The sequence below is a fragment of the Aulonocara sp. 'chitande type north' Nkhata Bay genome, linkage group LG6, assembly GCF_057382095.1.
Source record: "Aulonocara sp. 'chitande type north' Nkhata Bay isolate Kocher_YH1m ecotype deep benthic linkage group LG6, A_spYH_male_GT1.1, whole genome shotgun sequence".
Lineage (NCBI taxonomy): Eukaryota > Metazoa > Chordata > Actinopteri > Cichliformes > Cichlidae > Aulonocara > Aulonocara sp. 'chitande type north' Nkhata Bay.
Window position 1 is genome coordinate 38,567,192 of NC_141349.1, and position 19,606 is coordinate 38,586,797.

The 19,606-nt window shown below is 39.3% G+C and overlaps 1 long non-coding RNA gene across 2 annotated transcripts; it reads left to right on the plus strand.

Moving 5' to 3' along the window:
• The first annotated feature begins 14,180 nt into the window (after positions 1–14,180).
• On the plus strand, positions 14,181–17,483 carry LOC147328459 (uncharacterized). 2 transcript variants are annotated; one of them, XR_015129942.1, is made up of 5 exons: positions 14,181–14,482; positions 14,905–14,968; positions 15,337–15,489; positions 15,851–15,938; positions 16,520–17,483. It is a non-coding gene; the product is annotated as an uncharacterized LOC147328459 (long non-coding RNA). The 2 variants fall into 2 exon arrangements; XR_015129941.1 differs by having other exon boundaries at positions 14,181–14,968.
• Positions 17,484–19,606: the final 2,123 nt, after the last annotated feature.

Here is a 19,606-nt window from a genome sequence, read left to right on the forward strand (position 1 = left end):
AACTTTTGAAGAAAGAAAAAATTGGAGCTGGCTCAACAGGAGAGGAACCTGACAGCTGAAGGCTCTGGCTCCAATTCTAGTTTTGGAAACTCTAGGAAGAATAAGTAAACCTACCCTTAGAAAGCAAAGTGCTTTTGGGGGTTATAAGGTACTATGATTATTTATGACACAATGTGCTCTGATCAGTTAGGAAAGGTTTTTAGTTTAAACCTCTTTCCACACTAGAGAACCAGTATACACAATACAGGAAGGAGATAGTGTCTGTGTCCAAGCAGGCTGTCTGGTAAGATTTTTCTGATAAATATCGTTTCAAAGACTAATTAAAATTAATATCACTTAGACAAATTGTGCTCAGTTTCCTTTTCGCTAATTAGAAATCTGCACTCCATAGAGAATCATTGATAAAACTGTTCTCTGAGAGGTGTTCACATTGAATCCTCAATTTAAGAATAAACTGGAGGATGATGGCACACTCTTGGACTGGGTCAAGGACAAACACTGGCAGCAGCATAGAAACAGAGCAGGTATTCATTATGCATGGGAATTGAATTTAGACTTTTATCAAATACTCATCTCCTGCCTCATGTTCGTCTTTTGTCTAGTCTAATTGCTTATTACACTTGCAGCTGACAGAGCATGGTGATGGTGTGAGGGACATGGGGACAGTCCAGCAAGATGAAGAGGAGAGGGAGGGGTTATGACCACCAAGGTTATGACAGTTAACCCTTTAAGACCTACCATAGAACCAAGTCCGCCAGAGCTTATATTATATTTTTACATGCTGTGGAGCCATTTTTGGGAGCATTTCAAGTTGCTATACATCAATACAACCATTATAGCCCAGATTTTAATAATATGTATTCATTAAGTGCATAGTAATTACATAAATTGCAAAAAAGTGCAATAAACTACAAAAAAATTGAAAATCGTTTTTGATTTTTTAACATATATTTGTAGTTAGAGAAATTTAAGAGGCTTATCCCTCAAAACTGTAAATACAAAAAAGTTGCACAAAATAGTTTCCCACCACAGGAAATTTATTTTGAGTGTCTTCATAGTTTTATTTTTGAAATACACCAATTTTTATACACTGCAGGAAAAACGAAAATAAATATTATACTGCAAATTTGCAAAAAAGCAGCATATGCATCAAAATAAACTATTTCCAGCAGTGCAATATGAGTCCTAAGCATCCCAGAAACGACACAGAAAGTCATAAAGTCAAAGATAACTTTTAAAAAGAGCAGTATAGGCCCTGAGGCCCTGATCGCAAAAAAGACTACATTTCCGCGAAAATGACGTCACTTCCGGTTTCGGCCAGGTAATGGCGGAAATGCAAAAGTTCGCGCTGACGTCTATTCCAACGTAGGAAGTGTTTTGAACAGCTGATCGGACCGGCAAAGCGTGTTTCTGGAATATTATGTTTTTGTTCCTGCAAGCGCTTTTTATTCAGTTTTTGCAAAGCTTTATGTGGAAGGAAACCGTGACCTAGGACAAGCTGATGGCACAATATGTAAGTACAACTCCTCCGGTTTCATATGCAAAAAAAATTTTTGCGCTAGCTTACGTGGTTGCAGTGCTACCGGGATTTAAAAATAGTTACGCATAACAGAGCGTTCCCGCTCCGATCGGCTCTAAAGGGTTAATGAACACTAAAATGGAAAATAAAGAGAACAAAACTTTTGTAACTAAATATATATAAATTACTAAACTGATAATAGGAAAAAAAAAAAAAGGAAATTTATTTGGTTTCAATATTTGTAAATTTTGGTCAAATTTGGTGCATATGTGGTTTTGTTTTTATTAGATCAAGATATATAAGCATTGTGTTTGTGTTGCACTCAAACGAATACTTAAATGAATAAAATTCAAAGTGCTGTAAACACAGACATGCCCAACTCTGAATACGCATGGAGACTTTCCATACATATTGATGAGGATACACTAAGCCCAAAAAGGTCACACATCCTCCCAGAGGTGAACATTGTACATTTTTTCTTCAAAAGTGGCACGGTTGAGGCAGTAGTTGGGTGGTGGAGTGAATGAGGACCAGAGTTGCAGACTGCGGTGGAGATGTGAGTGAGGTTTATTTGCAGTGCTCAATAACAAAAGGCGTTGGGCAGAACTAAACATGAACCTAAACTGGGGAAAACTAATAATAACTAAACACAAAACCATAACTCACAAAGTCACACGCAGGGAAAACATAAGGAGGTATATGGGGGATGAAGAGCTGGGAATGGAGATCAGAGTGAGGAGCAGAGAGACGTAGAGATGACAAAAGACGCAGGATAACACAGATTTACACTAAGTAACATGTCAACGAACCGACAAGGAGCACAGACTGACACCCAGTATATATATACACACACAAGATAATCAGGTAATGGTACACAGGAGGGGAGCACAGGTGATCCTAATTCACAAGACGACAGGAAGACACAAGCTGACACAGTGATAACAGACACAGACCTTCAAAGTAAAATAAGAAATTCACAAAGACAAACTCAGGGACACAAACAGAGCACAGGAGGGAGAACACTGAAGCGCTAAATACAAGAACCAAACCCTAAGCACTGATACAAAATAAGAATTAAACACAAAACATAAGATGACACCAAAATGAAACACAAACGCTGGGTCAACGACCCAGGACCATGACAAAAAGAAGAGCAATGAAAATAAGCCTGTGCTGTAATTTAAACTCCTATAATGAAAGCACACTACAGAGTACCAAATGTTTAGCCAGATTTATTAAGGCTCTTTTTTGTGTGTTAAAAAGCTACTGTTGGTGTTTATTAAATAAGCTCAGCGTGAATTTTGTGACTGAAAGTTCTGGACAGGAGTTTCCCTTTCGGGGAATAATTTACACTGACATTAGCATGTCTTTTTTTTTTTAAGAGTCTGATGTTTTTGTAATAGATTGTGCTAGGAGTGTTAATTCATTTTGAAGGAGAGGAGGAGATGTTATCAGAACAACTGTTTAACTGGACAGCTCAAAGCTGTGAGCTCACTGCCAAAACTTTTGCTCTGTCCTGCAGCTCTTCACTCAGTTCTCAACCTGCATATTTAGAACTGAGCCTCAAACATTTCGGCTCCTCAGTAATAGTGGTATTTTTACAAAACAGAGGTGAGGTTAATGGAAATAAATTTAAAATGGAGCACTGGATGGAAGAGGAGAAACCCAATACCTGTGTGCCTCAGGTTTTAGAGGCAACCGAGTTTTTTACAGTGAGCAGTGGTTTGCAGTGTTCCAGGCTTTTAGTCACATTTCTACACAGAGATTGATACATAATGAAAGTGTGACTCAGTGCCTCCCATTGATTTTCTTTTCTAAATACAATATGCACCTATTAATGAGGTTGATTTAGTATTACAGATTAATGCTTCTCCCCAGCCACCCCCTCCAACCTTTCCGGGGGAACACCAAGGTGTTCCCAGGCCAGCTGAGAGATACAGTGTCTTTAGCGCGTCCTGGGTCTGCCCCGGGTCCTCCTCCCAGAGAGACATGCCCAGAATATATCACCCTGGAGATGCCCAGAAGGCAACCTAGCCCAAACGATCTCAACTGGCTCATTTCAATGTCGCTACCCAAAGCTTATGTCCATACATGAGGGTAGGGACGTAGACCTTTCTCTTTTACGTTAAGCTCTCTCTTCACCACGACAGACTGGTACAACGTCCGCATCACTGCAGCCACAGTACCAATTAGTCTGACGATCTTCCGCTCCCTTTTCCCCTCACTCATGAACAGTGTTGGTCAAGTTACTTGAAAAAAGTAATCAGTAACTAATTACTGATTACTTCCCCAAAAAAGTAATCCCATTACTTTACTGATTACTTATTTTCAAAAGTAATTAATTACTTAGTTACTTTTTAAAAACACGATTTACAACCTGAATAGGTAATAAATCGATAGATCTTTCAGCACAATTCTACTTTTTCTACAATCCATCATACAAAATGTAATCAACTGGAAAAGTCTCTTTTTAAAACTTGTTTTGTTAGTTTTAATCTTTTAACTTTATGCATCAAGCAAAAATTTAATTATATGCAACATTCACTGACTGGAAGAAATTAGTTTAACATTTAAACCTATTTTCTGCACATTCCAGCACATAAAATAAAATATTTTTTGTGTTTACACTCACTCTTTCAAATAGATGCAAGTAAAACACAGCAGAAAATAAATAAAGTCACAGACTAGCGGTCCTGTTGCTCTATTTTCACCTGTAAAGCAGGAGTGGCGAAGGCGTAGGTTTACCCTGGTGCAGGTGTGCCGCAGCGGTCAGTGGAAGAATCCGCGAGTTTCTCTGTGAGTTTCCCATTACGTCATAGCGCACTCGGTGCTTGCTTGGAAGTTTAGGGGTTTTTTTTCGCTGTAAAAGGAAGTTTTCTTCCCACGCACAACGAACACTAATGTTTTTGTCACTTTTTATGGAATCAAACTCAAAGTAAGGTCAGTACTTCCACACTTTAAATGCTGCACGCTCATACTCTCTCCCGTACTCCATATATGATCCATTGTTGATCTGCACACAGCTTTTGCCACGAATGTCGCACTTGCTTACGTCACTGTCATGAGACATTCTTGCAAAAAAAATCACGGTTTTAGTAACGCAGTAACGCAGCGTTCCTACAGGAAAGTAACGGTAATCTAATTACCGATTTTGCAATAGTAATTCCTTACTTTACTCGTTACTTGAAAAAAAGTAATCTCTCTGCTCATGAACAAGACTTACTTAAACTCCTCTGCTTTAGGCAGGAATTCGTCCTTGACCCGGAGTGGGCACTCGACCCTTTTCCGGCTGAGGACCATGGCCTCAGACTTGGAGGTGCTGATTCTCTTTCCCGCTTTACACTCAGCTGCAAACCACTCTAGCTCGAGTTGGAGGCTGTCACTGGATGAAGCCAACAGAAACACATCATCTGCAAAAAGCAGAGATGACATTCTGAGATCACCCAAGTAGAAGCCCTCCGCCACTTGGCCACACCTAGAAATTAAGTCCATAAAAATTATGAAAAGAATCACAGTTTCCAGTCCCCCTTGGAATGTTGTTGAAACTCTGCCAGAGGTGGGAGTTGCAGATCTTGCAGACCAGGGCCTCTGCAAGGCATTCCAAGTGCACCCTCACTATATGTTTAGCCATGCCAGGTCTGTTCAACATCCTTCTCCTGCACCTGATCCAACTCACCACCAGGTGGTGATCAGTCGACAGTTCAGGACTTCTCTTCACCTGAGTGTCCATAACATAGGGCTGCAGATCTAACGAGAATTAGAAAATCGATCTGCGACCTGTGGCCTACAGTGTCCTGGTGCCATGTGCATGTATGAATACCCTTATGTTCAAACATGGTGATCGTTATGGACAAACTGTTGTTTGCATAGGAATCCAGTAACAGAACACGACTTGGGTTCAGATCCGGCAGGCCACTCCTCGCATGCCCCTCGAGGTCTTACAGTCGTTGCCCACATGAGTGTTAAAGTCTCTCAGTAGGACAACAGAGTCCCCAGGTGGAGCACCCTCAAATATCCTGCCCGTATTTGGCACATAAGTGAAATCGACAGTCAGGACCAATTCCCCGACCCAAAGACGCAGGGAACAAACCCTCTCATCGACTAGGAAAATCCCCAACGTACAGGCATCAAGCTGAGTGGATACTAGGACACCCACCCTAGCCTGCCAACACTTACCAAGGGCAACTCCAAGCTGAGACATAGTCCAGCCCCTCTCCAGGAGACTGGTTCCAAGCCCTGTGTTGAGGTGTAGGTTTTGATGACTTTAATAAGTACCTACAGGCTCTCTAATTTGCTAAAATAAAACAGAAGTGCATTTAAACACATGGCACGGTAACAGTATTTTCATTAGCACACAAAAAGCTTAGGATTTGACAGTGAACAATGTTTTATGTTCTATGACGTACACATCATAAAGTTAGCTGTTACACATAGATTTCAGTTTTCAGTGGAACAGTTTGTAATAACACAGCTCTACTCTGGATAGATCCTGCATTCCATCAATAAATTACTGGGGACTGCATGTGGTCTTGAGGATGAACAGAAGCATTTGCTCTTACATCAAAAAAAATATTGAGTCTCTTTCAGCTACCTAACATTGATCTTAATTACCAGGCTGCGTTCAAAGAGAAAGACATCATAGTATCTTTGCAATTGCAACCTTAGTCTAATTTGCCCTTGTTATTCATTCCACATTTGTTTAATGTGACCATATGCAATTCCAGTTGTCTTTAATCATCAGCTTATTTGGTACATATATCTAATATACTGTATTTATAAGTAGAAGGAAACTCTGGAGAAACTCTCGGACGCTAAGCTACTTCTACTACTAGAGAAATAAATTTACATTAAAAACTACAAAGACTCACAAACGTCAACCAGTTTACCTTCCACTAACTTGCCTAGTATTTTCATGTAACCTTGAAATAACACAAAGTTAGTATACCTCACTTTATTTTGCAGGACATTTTATAATACGAAAAAAATTTAACTTCACATCATATACAGATCCAATATATGATTAAAGAAATGAGGGCATTAGTGTAAACTTTAAATTTCCAGTTTATCAAATGCCACTAAGCAGTCCTTACCTTTAAATAGAACCTCTCTTCTTTTTCTCTTGCCCTGTCTTTGTAAGTGGTCACCAGGTATTACTCTAAGGAGGGAAACCCTCCAAAAAATGGACAGAACAGTGGAACAGCCAAGGGAATAGAACAATATAAAACTGTAACTACTAGATATCATATATTGTTCAAAAAAGTTTAAAAGCAATTAAAACAGCCCTGGCCAGGGAGAACACACAGTAAAAACCAAAAAACATAAACACTAAAAGTCCGGCAGCGTCAGCCACAACGTTAAAATCCAGTAAATTCAGAGCGGGGCAAGGAAAGCCCGGTGGCATCCCCAGCCGTCACGTCTCTCCGCTCCGGAGTACCCGGATGGGCAGAGCTCTCAACTCCGCCTGCCGCTTTTCTGTGTCACACCAGCACTGTGGTCTCGCCGTAGCAGATAGGGCGCTGTCCTACGGTGGCCCCTAGAGACAAAGCACGTACAAACTCCAAAATACTTGCAAACTCCAAAGCACATGCAAACTCCAGAACACATGCAAATTCCAAAACACTTGCAAACTAAAAAACACATGCAAACTCCAAAACACTTGCAAAATCCAAAACACTTGCAAACTAAAAAACACGGACAAACTCCAAAACACGTACAAACTCCAAAACACTTGCAAAATCCAAAACACTTGCAAAATCCAAAACACTTGCAAACTCCAAAACACGTACAAACTCCAAAACACGTACAAACTCCAAAACACGTACAAACTCCAAAACACTTGCAAAATCCAAAACACTTGCAAACTCCAAAACACGTACAAACTCCAAAACACGTACAAACTCCAAAACACATGCAAAATCCAAAACACGTACAAACTAAAAAACACTTGCAAAATCCAAAACACTTGCAAACTAAAAAACACATGCAAATTCCAAAACGCAACGGAAGTGCTCCAGGACGCTAGGGGCAGTGTTGAGCTTTTGTTACCTAGTAACTACACAAGCCAGGAAGTACCAATGACCGGAAAGCCCGGTGGCATCCCCAGCCGTCACGTCTCTCCGCTCCGGAGTACCCGGATGGGCAGAGCTCTCAACTCCGCCTGCCGCTTTTCTGTGTCACACCAGCACTGTGGTCTCGCCGTAGCAGATAGGGCGCTGTCCTACGGTGGCCCCTAGAGACAAAGCACGTACAAACTCCAAAATACTTGCAAACTCCAAAGCACATGCAAACTCCAGAACACATGCAAATTCCAAAACACTTGCAAAATCCAAAACACTTGCAAACTAAAAAACACGTACAAACTCCAAAACACGTACAAACTCCAAAACACGTACAAACTCCAAAACACTTGCAAAATCCAAAACACTTGCAAACTCCAAAACACGTACAAACTCCAAAACACATGCAAAATCCAAAACACGTACAAACTAAAAAACACTTGCAAAATCCAAAACACTTGCAAACTCCAAAACACATGCAAATTCCAAAACGCAACGGAAGTGCTCCAGGACGCTAGGGGCAGTGTTGAGCTTTTGTTACCTAGTAACTACACAAGCCAGGAAGTACCAATGACCGGATTTGGGGTTTGCAGCCTTAAAGGCCGCATTTTAAGGCCGATTATGTCACAGCGACAAGAGAAGGCTTTCCCAATTCAAAGGCTGCTCGAAATGCGGCCCTCAAATGCGTCCTTAATTTCCCTGAATTTTAAGGATGGGTCGGTGTAGCCTTCATGGCCCAACATATCCCAGACTTCATAGTGCGGTGGTGGTGTGGATAATTTTGCCGGAAAAAAAACGGTGGAAGCGGAGCGGAGGAAGAGTAAACTTTCAGAAGTAAGTACTGAATATTATGTCACTTATTTATGCACAAATATTTTTTTAATAAACAACATTAAACCATTATTGTTGGCCACATGTCGGGAAAGTTATGTGACATTAGTGATGTCTGTACTTTCAGAATTAACTTGGTTTTAAAGCCTTTACTTTAAAAAATATATATATAGTCGACCTTAATCTTACAGAGATTGTGATGATTTTGTGGATAATTAAAGTCAGTCATATATCCACAAACACAACAAGCTGAAAGTCAGTGATGCTGCTCGGTTTGCAGTCCTTAATATCACGGCACAAGCAGGATCCACTGCACTGTTTAACGTGTGTTTGAACGAGCTGACGGTTCACTCGTTAAGCTGAAAGAAAGATGCTTTAATCACAGGAGTCACACATGTGTCCACTGTACCATCTGGGAACTCTTCTTGTTTCGTAATAACACAAACACTAAATCCTCCTTCTTTTGTGCTGTTTTGTAGCAGTGTATACACCTGAGACTGCCACCTGTCTGTCTGTCCTGCACTCTCTCTCTTTTTCTTTCTCTCTGATTGTGTAATAAAAGTATGAACATGTGTTTATAAGTTACACTTGTGTTTGAATCCTGCAGCTTATCACACATTTGATTTCCATGTGTGACAACTGCAAGTGTCCAGAGTGAGGACAGACTGAGGGACCCACTGCTGCACATCATCTGTGAGGCTTTGCCCCCCTGATAATCCACCAGGACAAACTCAACAATGTGTGAGGAAGAGGAGGAGGAAGAGCCAGCAGCAGCTGACAGATGGAGAGAATAGACAGACTGTTTCCTGTTTGTGAAGGACTGCTAGGAAAGTTTAAAATAACTAATTGTCTGTCCTGAATCAGTCTTATTAGGTAATTTTCAAATAATTTGATCATTCCAGTGTTTTCAGTGTGGGAGAAAGTACTCAGGGCCTTCAAGTTACACACTATGAAAGGCAGCAACAAGTGTAATATTCAGAAACCTAAAGTATGTATCAGCAGCAGAATGGACCTAAAAATAAATGTTTGTTCCAGTTCTATGAAGCTTTGAGTATTTTGGATTAGTAGCACTGCTGTGTTTGTTGCATCATATTGCTGTAATTGTTTATATGCTTTATATATTCTGAGGTAAGTTGATCTATAGTGTTACATCATATTCTATAAGGATGTTATGTGTTTGTATACTTTCTGCCCAGTTTGACCCATTTAGCAGAAGTCAGCCTGTTTAAGGCTCTGATATCTATTCTGTATGACTTAAAGCAGTTATGACATGGTCTGATTTTCTCACCCAATAAAGGAATATTTCATATATCAGTGTACTCTTCATTTTATCAGAAACAGTTATCACAGCTTGTACATTTTCTTTTTATAAATATATGTAAGCAATGAGCCAAATTTAGTAATGCCAACATACTGAAGGAACAACATTTGTCTCTTATATATGATACACCTATATATGCACTGTCAAAGATACTTGTCTTTGAGTGAAGATTTAAGGTGATAGGACATATAAATAACTGCAACTTGAATCTGTACTGAAGCTCAGTATTTGACACAGAGTTCATGTTCACTGCTGTAATAGCTAATAATGATTAATATAATAACTATAATATTGGCCATATTATATTTACATTACCAAAGTGATATGACTTTAGTCTCATGAACAACATCAGCTAATTCTTATTTACTAACTAATCTTGAAATAACTGTTCAGTACAGAAATGAAGCCCAAAAATCATGTTTTACTGTCCTGTGGTCTCAGCCTCAGATACTTATCAAATCACACAAAGCTCTTGTAGAAACAAACAAACAAATGAACAAAATATGTTCTCCCTCATTTCTGTCAAACAAAGTTGTATGACACGTTTCCAGCGGTTAGTATCATGGTTGCTAGGCAACCTGGGAAGCGCGACGGAGACTAGACCGTCCCATACAGACAAACTTGCCGTTTATTTTGCAAATCGAGCTCAACACTGCCCCTAGCGTCCTGGAGCACTTCAGTTGTGTTTTGGAATTTGCATGTGTTTTGGAGTTTGCAAGTGTTTTTGAGTTTGCAAGTGTTTTGGATTTTGCAAGTATTTTGGAGTTTGTACGTGTTTTGGAGTTTGCATGTGTTTTTTAGTTTGCAAGTGTTTTGGATTTTGCAAGTGTTTTGGAGTTTGTACGTGTTTTGGAGTTTGCATGTGTTTTTTAGTTTGCAAGTGTTTTGGAGTTTGCATGTGTTTTGGAATTTGCAAGTGTTTTGGAGTTTGTACGTGTTTTGGAGTTTGCATGTGTTTTTTAGTTTGCAAGTGTTTTGGAATTTGCATGTGTTTTGGAGTTTGCATGTGCTTTGGAGTTTGCAAGTGTTTTGGAGTTTGTACGTGCTTTGTCTCTAGGGGCCACCGTACTGTCCCGCTGCCACTTAATCCCCCACCGTAGCATCCTCCGGCATCAAGCCACTTCTTCAGCACCAGCACAACTCCCTCTACCTCTCTGCACACTGGCTGTCGCCACTCCGATATACCAAAACCCGCACCAATGCCGGCCACCGCCTGCCACCGCCTGCCACCAACTACTTCTCCATCTCTGCTGTCCCCTTCTCCTGGCCTGCCAGACCCTCTTATTGGGCCTCTGTGACCTCCCAGGTGTGCCAAGTTAGTAATCAGGGAGGGGCGGAGTCTCTCCAGGACAAGTCAACAATAAATGTACAATATTAAAAATAGTAAAACACAGCAACTCATGCAAGATAAAAAAAAAAAAAAAAAAAACCTAGTTAACTTGTCCATTTCCACCCCGTGACATCTTTCTTACATTTCTCTCCATCTCTGAGGGAAGTTAGTGCTCACACGTTTTTTATCCCTGGAAAGGAATGGCAGGTGCATCTTTAGCTAGCAAAAAATACTGTGAACAAACTGCACATAAACAGTTTGTGTGTTTGCTGTTAACAAGGTTGCATTTGAAATTACCCAATTACCTGCCAAAGCACATTGCTCAATTTATGCCTTCTCCACTTCTATAGTACTAGCTAGATGCAAAAAGAATTGACCAACTTTTAGAATTCTGAACTACACATGCCATTCCAGATCATTCTGAACCAAATTACCCTTATTCTACTGCTATAAATGATGCATAAACTAAATGGTTTTGCCTTTCTTGTCTCTTTTTATGTAATACACCCTGGTGATGGCTACACCACCTAGGATTGTCTTTGTGTGTTATTGTTCCCTTCATTTACTCTTAGTAGTTTGATATTTTTAGGTGTACATTGTTGTAAAAATATTATCTTCCCACAAATGTGTTAAAATTAAAGCAACAAGCCTGTTTTGAAAATGTAAGGTGTAAATATCACAGATGATTTTTGTAAAAATGCTATCAGTAAACACCGATGGCATTCACTGACAGCATACCACATCCATGTTATCAGTGTATAAACAGATAGTTTAGCATATATTAGCACAGGTATCAATAAAGGACTACCGTATTAAACACTTTTGCTAACTGGAGGCAGATGGACAGGCGCTCTGCAGGTGAGATTGAGCGTCTGTAGTTGTCTAGGCGGGCGATGCTTGGACCGACGCGGGACAGCAGCTCCTTAAACTGGGTGAGGGAAAGACGGTGGTATGACTGAAAGCGACCGTCATGCAGACGCAGCTCTTGGAGCAAGTGGTGAAACTCACCAAACTGCTCAGGCTCCTGGAGGACCTGATGAACCCAGGTATGAGGACGTGAGGACGTCCTTTACCCCGCTGCTCTGCTCTCCACAGTAAATAGAGAAGGGAGACTCTCTCTTCAAACACTAGATCGACAGCTGCCATCTTGCAAACATACCCTCTGGCACTACTTCCTTCCACAGTTCCGCTTCACGCGTGTGAAAATTGCATATTTTAAAGCGCGACCAGTTCGCGTTGGACACCCGTCAAGGTGCGAATGTACATGCAACCAGCTAGGGGCGTCTGCCGCTTTTTGGTCGCATCTATTGCGTTCGGTGTGAATGCACCATAAGGACAGCAACAAAGTATTTGTACTTCATTGCTTCACATTTCCACATTGCTGATGTTGCAGACATCTGCAGTCTTGGATAATGTTGCTTCCATTAAAACTGTTAATTTTTTTTGTGCTATATTTGTTCTTAACAAGAAATGTTGGAATTGGAATAGAAAACACATAAAAATCTCTAAGAACTAGAATGAATAAAACTGCTTCACACCTCCTAGGTGTTCGCCTGGATACCACACCTGAGTTCCCAAGTTAAGGACACTTTCCTGTCCCTACGAGCACTAGAGATGTGGAGAAGAGGCAGAGGGCAAGCATGGGAAAGAAGCAGTGCACTGTCTGTAAGATAATCACTACTTGTAAATGCCAGCAGTGCAATGTAGGCCTTTGCCTGCAGCTTGAAAGGAACTGCTTTTTGGAGTTCCACTGGGGACCTAAAACATCTGGACTTGCTTAGCAAAAAGAGACCCTCAGAAACAAACTATAGGGCCAAAGTTCACATATCAGTTTGTTTTGTTGAACACCAGCTCTAAGTTGTTTTCTGGCACAGGTTCTGTTCAGATCAATCAGGCATGCTTGGGGAAAACACTAAGTTTCACCATTATTTAGAGTGAACCCTAGTACTATCTCCAAATTGAGGGCCAAGCTCCAAACAGTGGATGTCAGATAAAAGCAATGAATTGTGAGTAAAAAGAAGATGACATCACAAGAAAGTTTCTTCATCAACCTGTCAGCACTTAGGAATTGTAGACAGTCCTCTACAGATTTACAGTCAAGATTTGTAAGATGAAATGGCTGAATGATCGCTACCTAGCCAATCCAGAACAGCCTATAGTCTTCAGTCTCATAGGCCATCATCATCGAGCCCATTTATGCCCTGGAACCTAAACATGTGAAGGAACATTATGCATGGAAATTACTCCAGACTCTGACTATGGCAGTTGGATAGTAGGGTTAAAGTATGGAGAAGAAACAAAGAATGTTACGCTGTTTGCTGCACCGATAGGCTAACAGCTTTTGGCAGAAGCAGTGGGATGGTGTGGGATGTCATCTCTCTCACTAGAGGCAATCTCAGTGCACAGAGATATCGAGATAAGATTCTGCAGCCAGTGGCAATGCAATATCCCAGACTGGAACTGAACTGTATCCTTCAACATAACAATGTTTGACCCCACAGAGTGGGGTTTGTCAGAGACTATCTCCATAATCTTGAAATGGAGAGGAGAGAATGGCCTGCCTGCAGTTCTGATCTCAACCTCATGGAAGAATTCTGGGATCAGCTTGGGTGTGCTGTTTGTTCCAGAGTAACCAACACAACCAGTTTGGCTGACTTGTGACAAATGCTGGTTGAAGAATGGGATCCCATCCTACAGCAGTGTGTGTCCAAACTGGTGACCAATATGAGGAAGAGGTACCAGACTAGGACTGAGCATGGTTCTTCTATATGCTCCTTGATAAATGAATAAATTGTTAAATTGACAAAATATTTTTTTCTTCAGACCTCAATCATCCAATCCAATAAACAACTTGAACCAAAACGTAATAGCAGAATAAGCTTTTTGGCAGCGGCAGAGGAGATTTAGCAGGTTTTTTCATGGGTTCAGCCCACATACTCAACTCTGCTGCTCAACCTACAAATCCATTGCTCTTACAAACGCACCACCATTTAAGGAGACATAAAAAAAACTTTCCAACTGTATAAGATTATTGACAATCAAACAAACACAAGTTTCCTTTCCTTTTGTGCTAAGTATATACATCTACCTTTATCTCTCTCTGTACACACAAGCAGATACTAATGATAGCCATACACTGAAAAAAAGGGACTGGCCATCTCTTGGATTTATGTAAGCATCTTGCATGTATTTAACACAATTGCCTCATGTTTTAAAGATAAATGTAACTATATAGTGTAAAAACTACATGATATGCAGAAAGGGTGTATTAAATTGTTTATATCATGTTCAGGTGAAGTAAGTCAATAAGATAGCAACGTTAAATCTCGTGAAACCACGCGTGATTTCATCTCGCGGGCTTTGGATCGTGGTTTAAAAAATGCATCCATCTCAGTCAAGTCGAGCAGCCAACTCTACGTTTTTTGGTATGTCTTGATTTTTTGAATTAATATTTACCATATTTCAGCCAAATGTAGTTAAACGTCTAAAGTGCCGCCATGTAACATGCTAAAAAAGAGCCGTTAGCTTATTTGCTGTTTTATCTGTTATCAAAGAATTGGCGCTTTTTCATTTGAATTTATCTTTGGCACAAGAGCCGTAATATCACATTAAACCTAATTACGAGGCACTCATAACATAATTTGGTTTTCTGTGTGAATAGATTTGTCAACTGACTCTTCAGTTACATTGTGTATTTACTGCACCGTGGTGTTAGTGAGATTTTGGACATTGAACAGCTTTAGCTAATATCATCAGCGGCATTATGCTAGCTTACATCCCTACCCCTCCTGCCCTCACCTGCTGTCCTTTTGTTTTTGTTTGTTTGTTTTTGTTGATGCACATTGAGAGACCACATCTATTCTGCATTTCACCAGGAGTCAGCTGATGGATTGTGGGTTCAAGGTGTTATGGTAAGAAAGTATATTCTATTTTCGCTTAAGGTTTCTGTAACTTAATTATAATAGGTTTTTTATAATTATTAGGTGCATGCATACTCAAATAGACCACCCTATTAATACAACTGAGAAATCCAAAATCTGCCATAGGTTTAACTTATACCTGTATGTATTGTCAGAAAGGTGATTACTGGACTCACATTAATGCACACTTGAACTAAAATGAGGTTGTAACTTGTGGGTTCTTGGGTTGCAAATCAGAAATAAACATTTTTTTAATCCCATAAGATCTGGAAACACAGTTTTTATTCAACAAAACATTACTGATTATTAACCAAGCACAGTGCCTGCTGTTATTTCAAAATAATTTTATGTCATTTCAGATGAAATGCAGCATTCCAGTGCATCCCAACCATGCCTTTACAGTCAAGGTTTCTGACGGAGCTGAGTTTCTCTCTGACAGTCTGCTGAAAGTGTTTGCAAAGTGATCGGGGGAACAGGGCACAAAGCTAAAGGATGTAGCTGCCATGATGACAGTAAGAACTTTAAAATTCTTTAACTACAAAGTGTATATGTATTGCATTAGGTCAGTAAAAGATTTTTATGCTGCATCCATTGAAACAGTCAACTATTACCTGTGAGTACTGATTCCACCGAAAGGATGCCATAATTTTCGTCATGCATTTACTGGCCCACTGAGAAAAATTGATCTTTTTAAAAAAATAAATGTTCTGGAAACTATATATCCATAAAGTTGATGTCAAACAGGAACTTTTGATATTGCTTTGTAGATGCTGGTGTTGCATGTTGACTGGTTTAAGTTTTGGTCTGGGATCATTTTCTTCTGTGCTACTGAAAAGTTCACAAATCTCTGTTTTCTTTGTTATAATACTTTAGGATGACATTAATGCTCAAAGGGAGTCTCATCAAAGTGCTCCGCATCTGTGTGAAAGACAATTGCAACATCTTGGTGCAGGAGTTCATGGTGAGTGTTTTATGAGTAGATTGTGGCTTTGCAACATTTAAAAATGCATTTAGTTATCCACTTGATCCTCATTGGACCAGTTAGGACCAGTAGTCCTCTTTAATAATTTGAAGTTCACATGAGGCCTGGTAGTGAACTCAGCCGCCGGCCCTTGAGGCCCCACCCCTGTATTAGGGGTCACATCAGTGTGAAAAAACTTTAAATTTGTCATTCTAGTGAACAAAGGAAAATCCCACCAATATTTACATTAGCTTTTGTTTGAAAAAAAAAAAGACCAACAGCTAACCAAATTGTGGGGCTGAAAGTCTAAATTCTAACATCTTCTGAGTGACAAAACCTGGATTTCTGATGGGCCGGTGTCTTTCTAAGAAAAACTAATGTAAAGCATTTGAAATTATGTTTTTCACCCTCTCTTAGAAACTCTGTTAGACCATGAATGGCAGCATGGCAGGCCACTCTTTGGCTATAGCTATTTACTATGTTGCTTGCATTGGTTTAAATTACTCTAACATTAGAACTGGTAGATTCAAAAGAGATGAGTTTAAAAAGGAATCTTAAAGAAATGTTTTGTTTTTAACCAGGACTTGACTGAGGGCCACTGCACAGATTGAGAAAACCACAATGAACATCTGTCTCCAGAGGATGCACCAGGCAATGACTTTTCTGACGTTGGCATCATCATCGAGGGTATAGTAGTTCTTCAAGATCTGGATAACGTGACCTTTGCAGTAGCCATGCTGTTTGGACCTTTTTTATTCCTTCAATATGAGTTACCCATCACAACTCTGCTACACTTTTGAGGTGATTCAAAGGGTGGTAATGGAGTTGGAAGCAACTCAGCTCTCAAGAAAAGCTCACAACTAAGACAAAACTGCTCCTGCAACGAAGCTCACTGTTATGCATGTGAGGTGACCAGCTCTAGGTGAGAAGACATTTAAATCTCACACTTGTTCTGCTGCATTTTTGAAGCTCAATTCCAGGAACAGATCGCAGGGTTCATTTTTATATACTCTGCAACTGCCATGAGGACGAGCCGTTTTTTTGTTGTTGTTGTTGTTTGTTTTTCCTTTTGCTCTGTACAAGTTCTCTGTCTGTTTGGCAGCATTTTTAAATTTCTCTTTGTATTTTTTCTTTCTTTTACTAGTGAAGAGATGTAGCATGAACAGTTATGCAGTCTAAATATCCCATATGGGCCGTGTGAAATGGTATTTTCAGTTTCATTCAGTTGAAGTAAGGAACGTTGAATATTTCTAAGCTTGCTGTTTTGAACCAAGATGTCACAGTATGATCAGTGCCGTAATTTTTGACAGTCACTGTATCAATGTTATTTTTGCATCTCTTGAATAAAGGTTTTGACCTGCAAGTGCTAATTTCTTTAGTTATTGGGGTAAAATGGGTAATGTTAATAGGAAGGTGTTTGCCAATTCAGTAACCTAATTTAATGTTAATGGAAACTAACATTACCTCAAATTGTTTAGTTATAATTGTTGTTTAACTGAATCTTGACGTCAGAGGCCTTAAATAGAATGTTTTGTATTGTTCTTTCCCAACATTTTTCAAAAGAGAGTCTAATTTCTTTGCTGTGATTGATTCCAGAGAACACGGAAGAACTGACATTATTTAACTGTTGGTTTATATAGATTCAGTAGTGGAGTAATGTCAGTTTAATTCTTTACCTACTGTCAATGCAGTGAAATTAGACATTTTGTTTTGAAAGGTTACTGGTGGATGCCAGCAACCATCTTGGAAGAGAACAATATAATCTGTTATAAGGCCTCCATTTGAAAATTGTGTATTTGATACTAGAATATAATAGCAAAATGTAATTTGAAGATAACATGTAGTATTTAAGTGACCAAGTAGTATTGGGTAAAAGTTATTGAATGGTGTTGGGATAAAGTGAGAAAATTGTGAAGGATTAAAATATTTCAAGAGCTCAAATTACTTCATCAAAACATGTTTAAGTCACATTTTATCAACACAAATTGCACAGGTTTATTGAACATGAATAAATTGTGTTAATTTAACTCAATTGTTTAAGTTGCTGCCAAAGCAAAACATCTGTGTGCAACAAATGTCCACCATTGAATTAAGTAAATCCAACAACATATTTTTTTCAGTGTATGATCAGAAAGATGAAGGGGTGCGATGATCTTTGTTGGAGGTTATTAGCATGTTGACCAGATGCCAAGCCACCTGCTACTGGACTTCAGAAAAAAAATCAAGTCAGTGCATACTGCAGAATCAACAAACAGGAGATAAAGGATTAATCAATCTCAATGCTTTAAGATAAACAAAATGCTGTAAAAGATTCAACAAGAGTCAAACTATTTCTTAAAATCCCCATCTATGTTCTGACTTGCATTTCAAGTTGCAGTATCACAGTTGGTGTTATGTCAATCGCCTTTTGTTTCTTGCATTTCAGACTATATTATATTATTATAGGGTTTTTACTATACAGTAAAGTGCCTTGAGGTGACAGCTGTTGTGATTTGGCAAATATAAAACAAATGTAATTGAATAGGGCACAACTAAGGTAGGGCTGGTGGACTTAAGGCTTGTAAGGCTTTTCAATTTGTTGGATAGGATGTGCCCCAACTACTTCTACTTCATCAGACTGCATTTACAGACACCTAGCAGAGATTCAACCAAACTGTAATCTAGACCACCTCCAGACGTGATCACATTTTACTGCCAGGTATAAGTAATGACAAAAAATGGGCAAAATACTAAACTTTTACAGTCACATTGAACACACTTCACAGGACTTTACATGGCACCTTTGCCCATTCATACATCTTGGTCAAATCTGGGACGCTTTTGTGGTTCACTATCTTACTCAAGGGCACTTCCACATGCACATTAAAGGAGAGACAAACTGTCTTTATAAATTTATTTATTTATTTAAAAAAAAGAAAAGGTTTAATACATGTCTTTGTTAAAGGATGTCTTATAATGTGACTAATACAAGTAGTGGGTCAGTCTCTTGATTCTACAAACTGAAGCTTGTGTTGAGCTTGTAATTTACATGGTCAGTTGCAATATATATCTGAGAATTGGGAAGTGGTTGATCACAGCCATCTGTGCTTATGCTCATCCATTTTAATTCTTTCCTTTCCCATTAAGGGTAGTATTTGGGTTTCTTTTTTGGCATTTCGGGAGGAAAGTCTGCATATCTCCATCAGAGGACAGTTGTATAAAGCTGAGTCTCTTGAGCCCTTATCAACTGTTACATGATTGCATCTAAGGATTTTTTTTCTTTTGAGTCTTTGAGTGGTACACAGCACTTTCAAAGCTGAAATCATGAAAAAAGCATTTGCTTTTATCCCAAGTGTTTGATTCTTAATTGTTACTATTGGGCTTATGCTCCAGAACAATACCAGGATAGAGAATGCATTTGGTTGTGTTTAGTGACAGGTATTCATATTCTCAACCTTTTCAGATGGAAAATCAATACATGCTGGTTGATGTGCTAAAATTATCTTGCTGCTAACAATGTTGCTATTGACTTTGTTTTTCTTTGTTTCATGACAGTCCAGTTTGTTATGTGATGATCAAGTTGTTTGTAGATACATTTCTTCGAGTTATTTTTATTTTATTTTATTTCATTTTATTTTTGCAGTTTTATTTTTTATATACAAGTGTTATTCTGAATATTCATTCTTCAC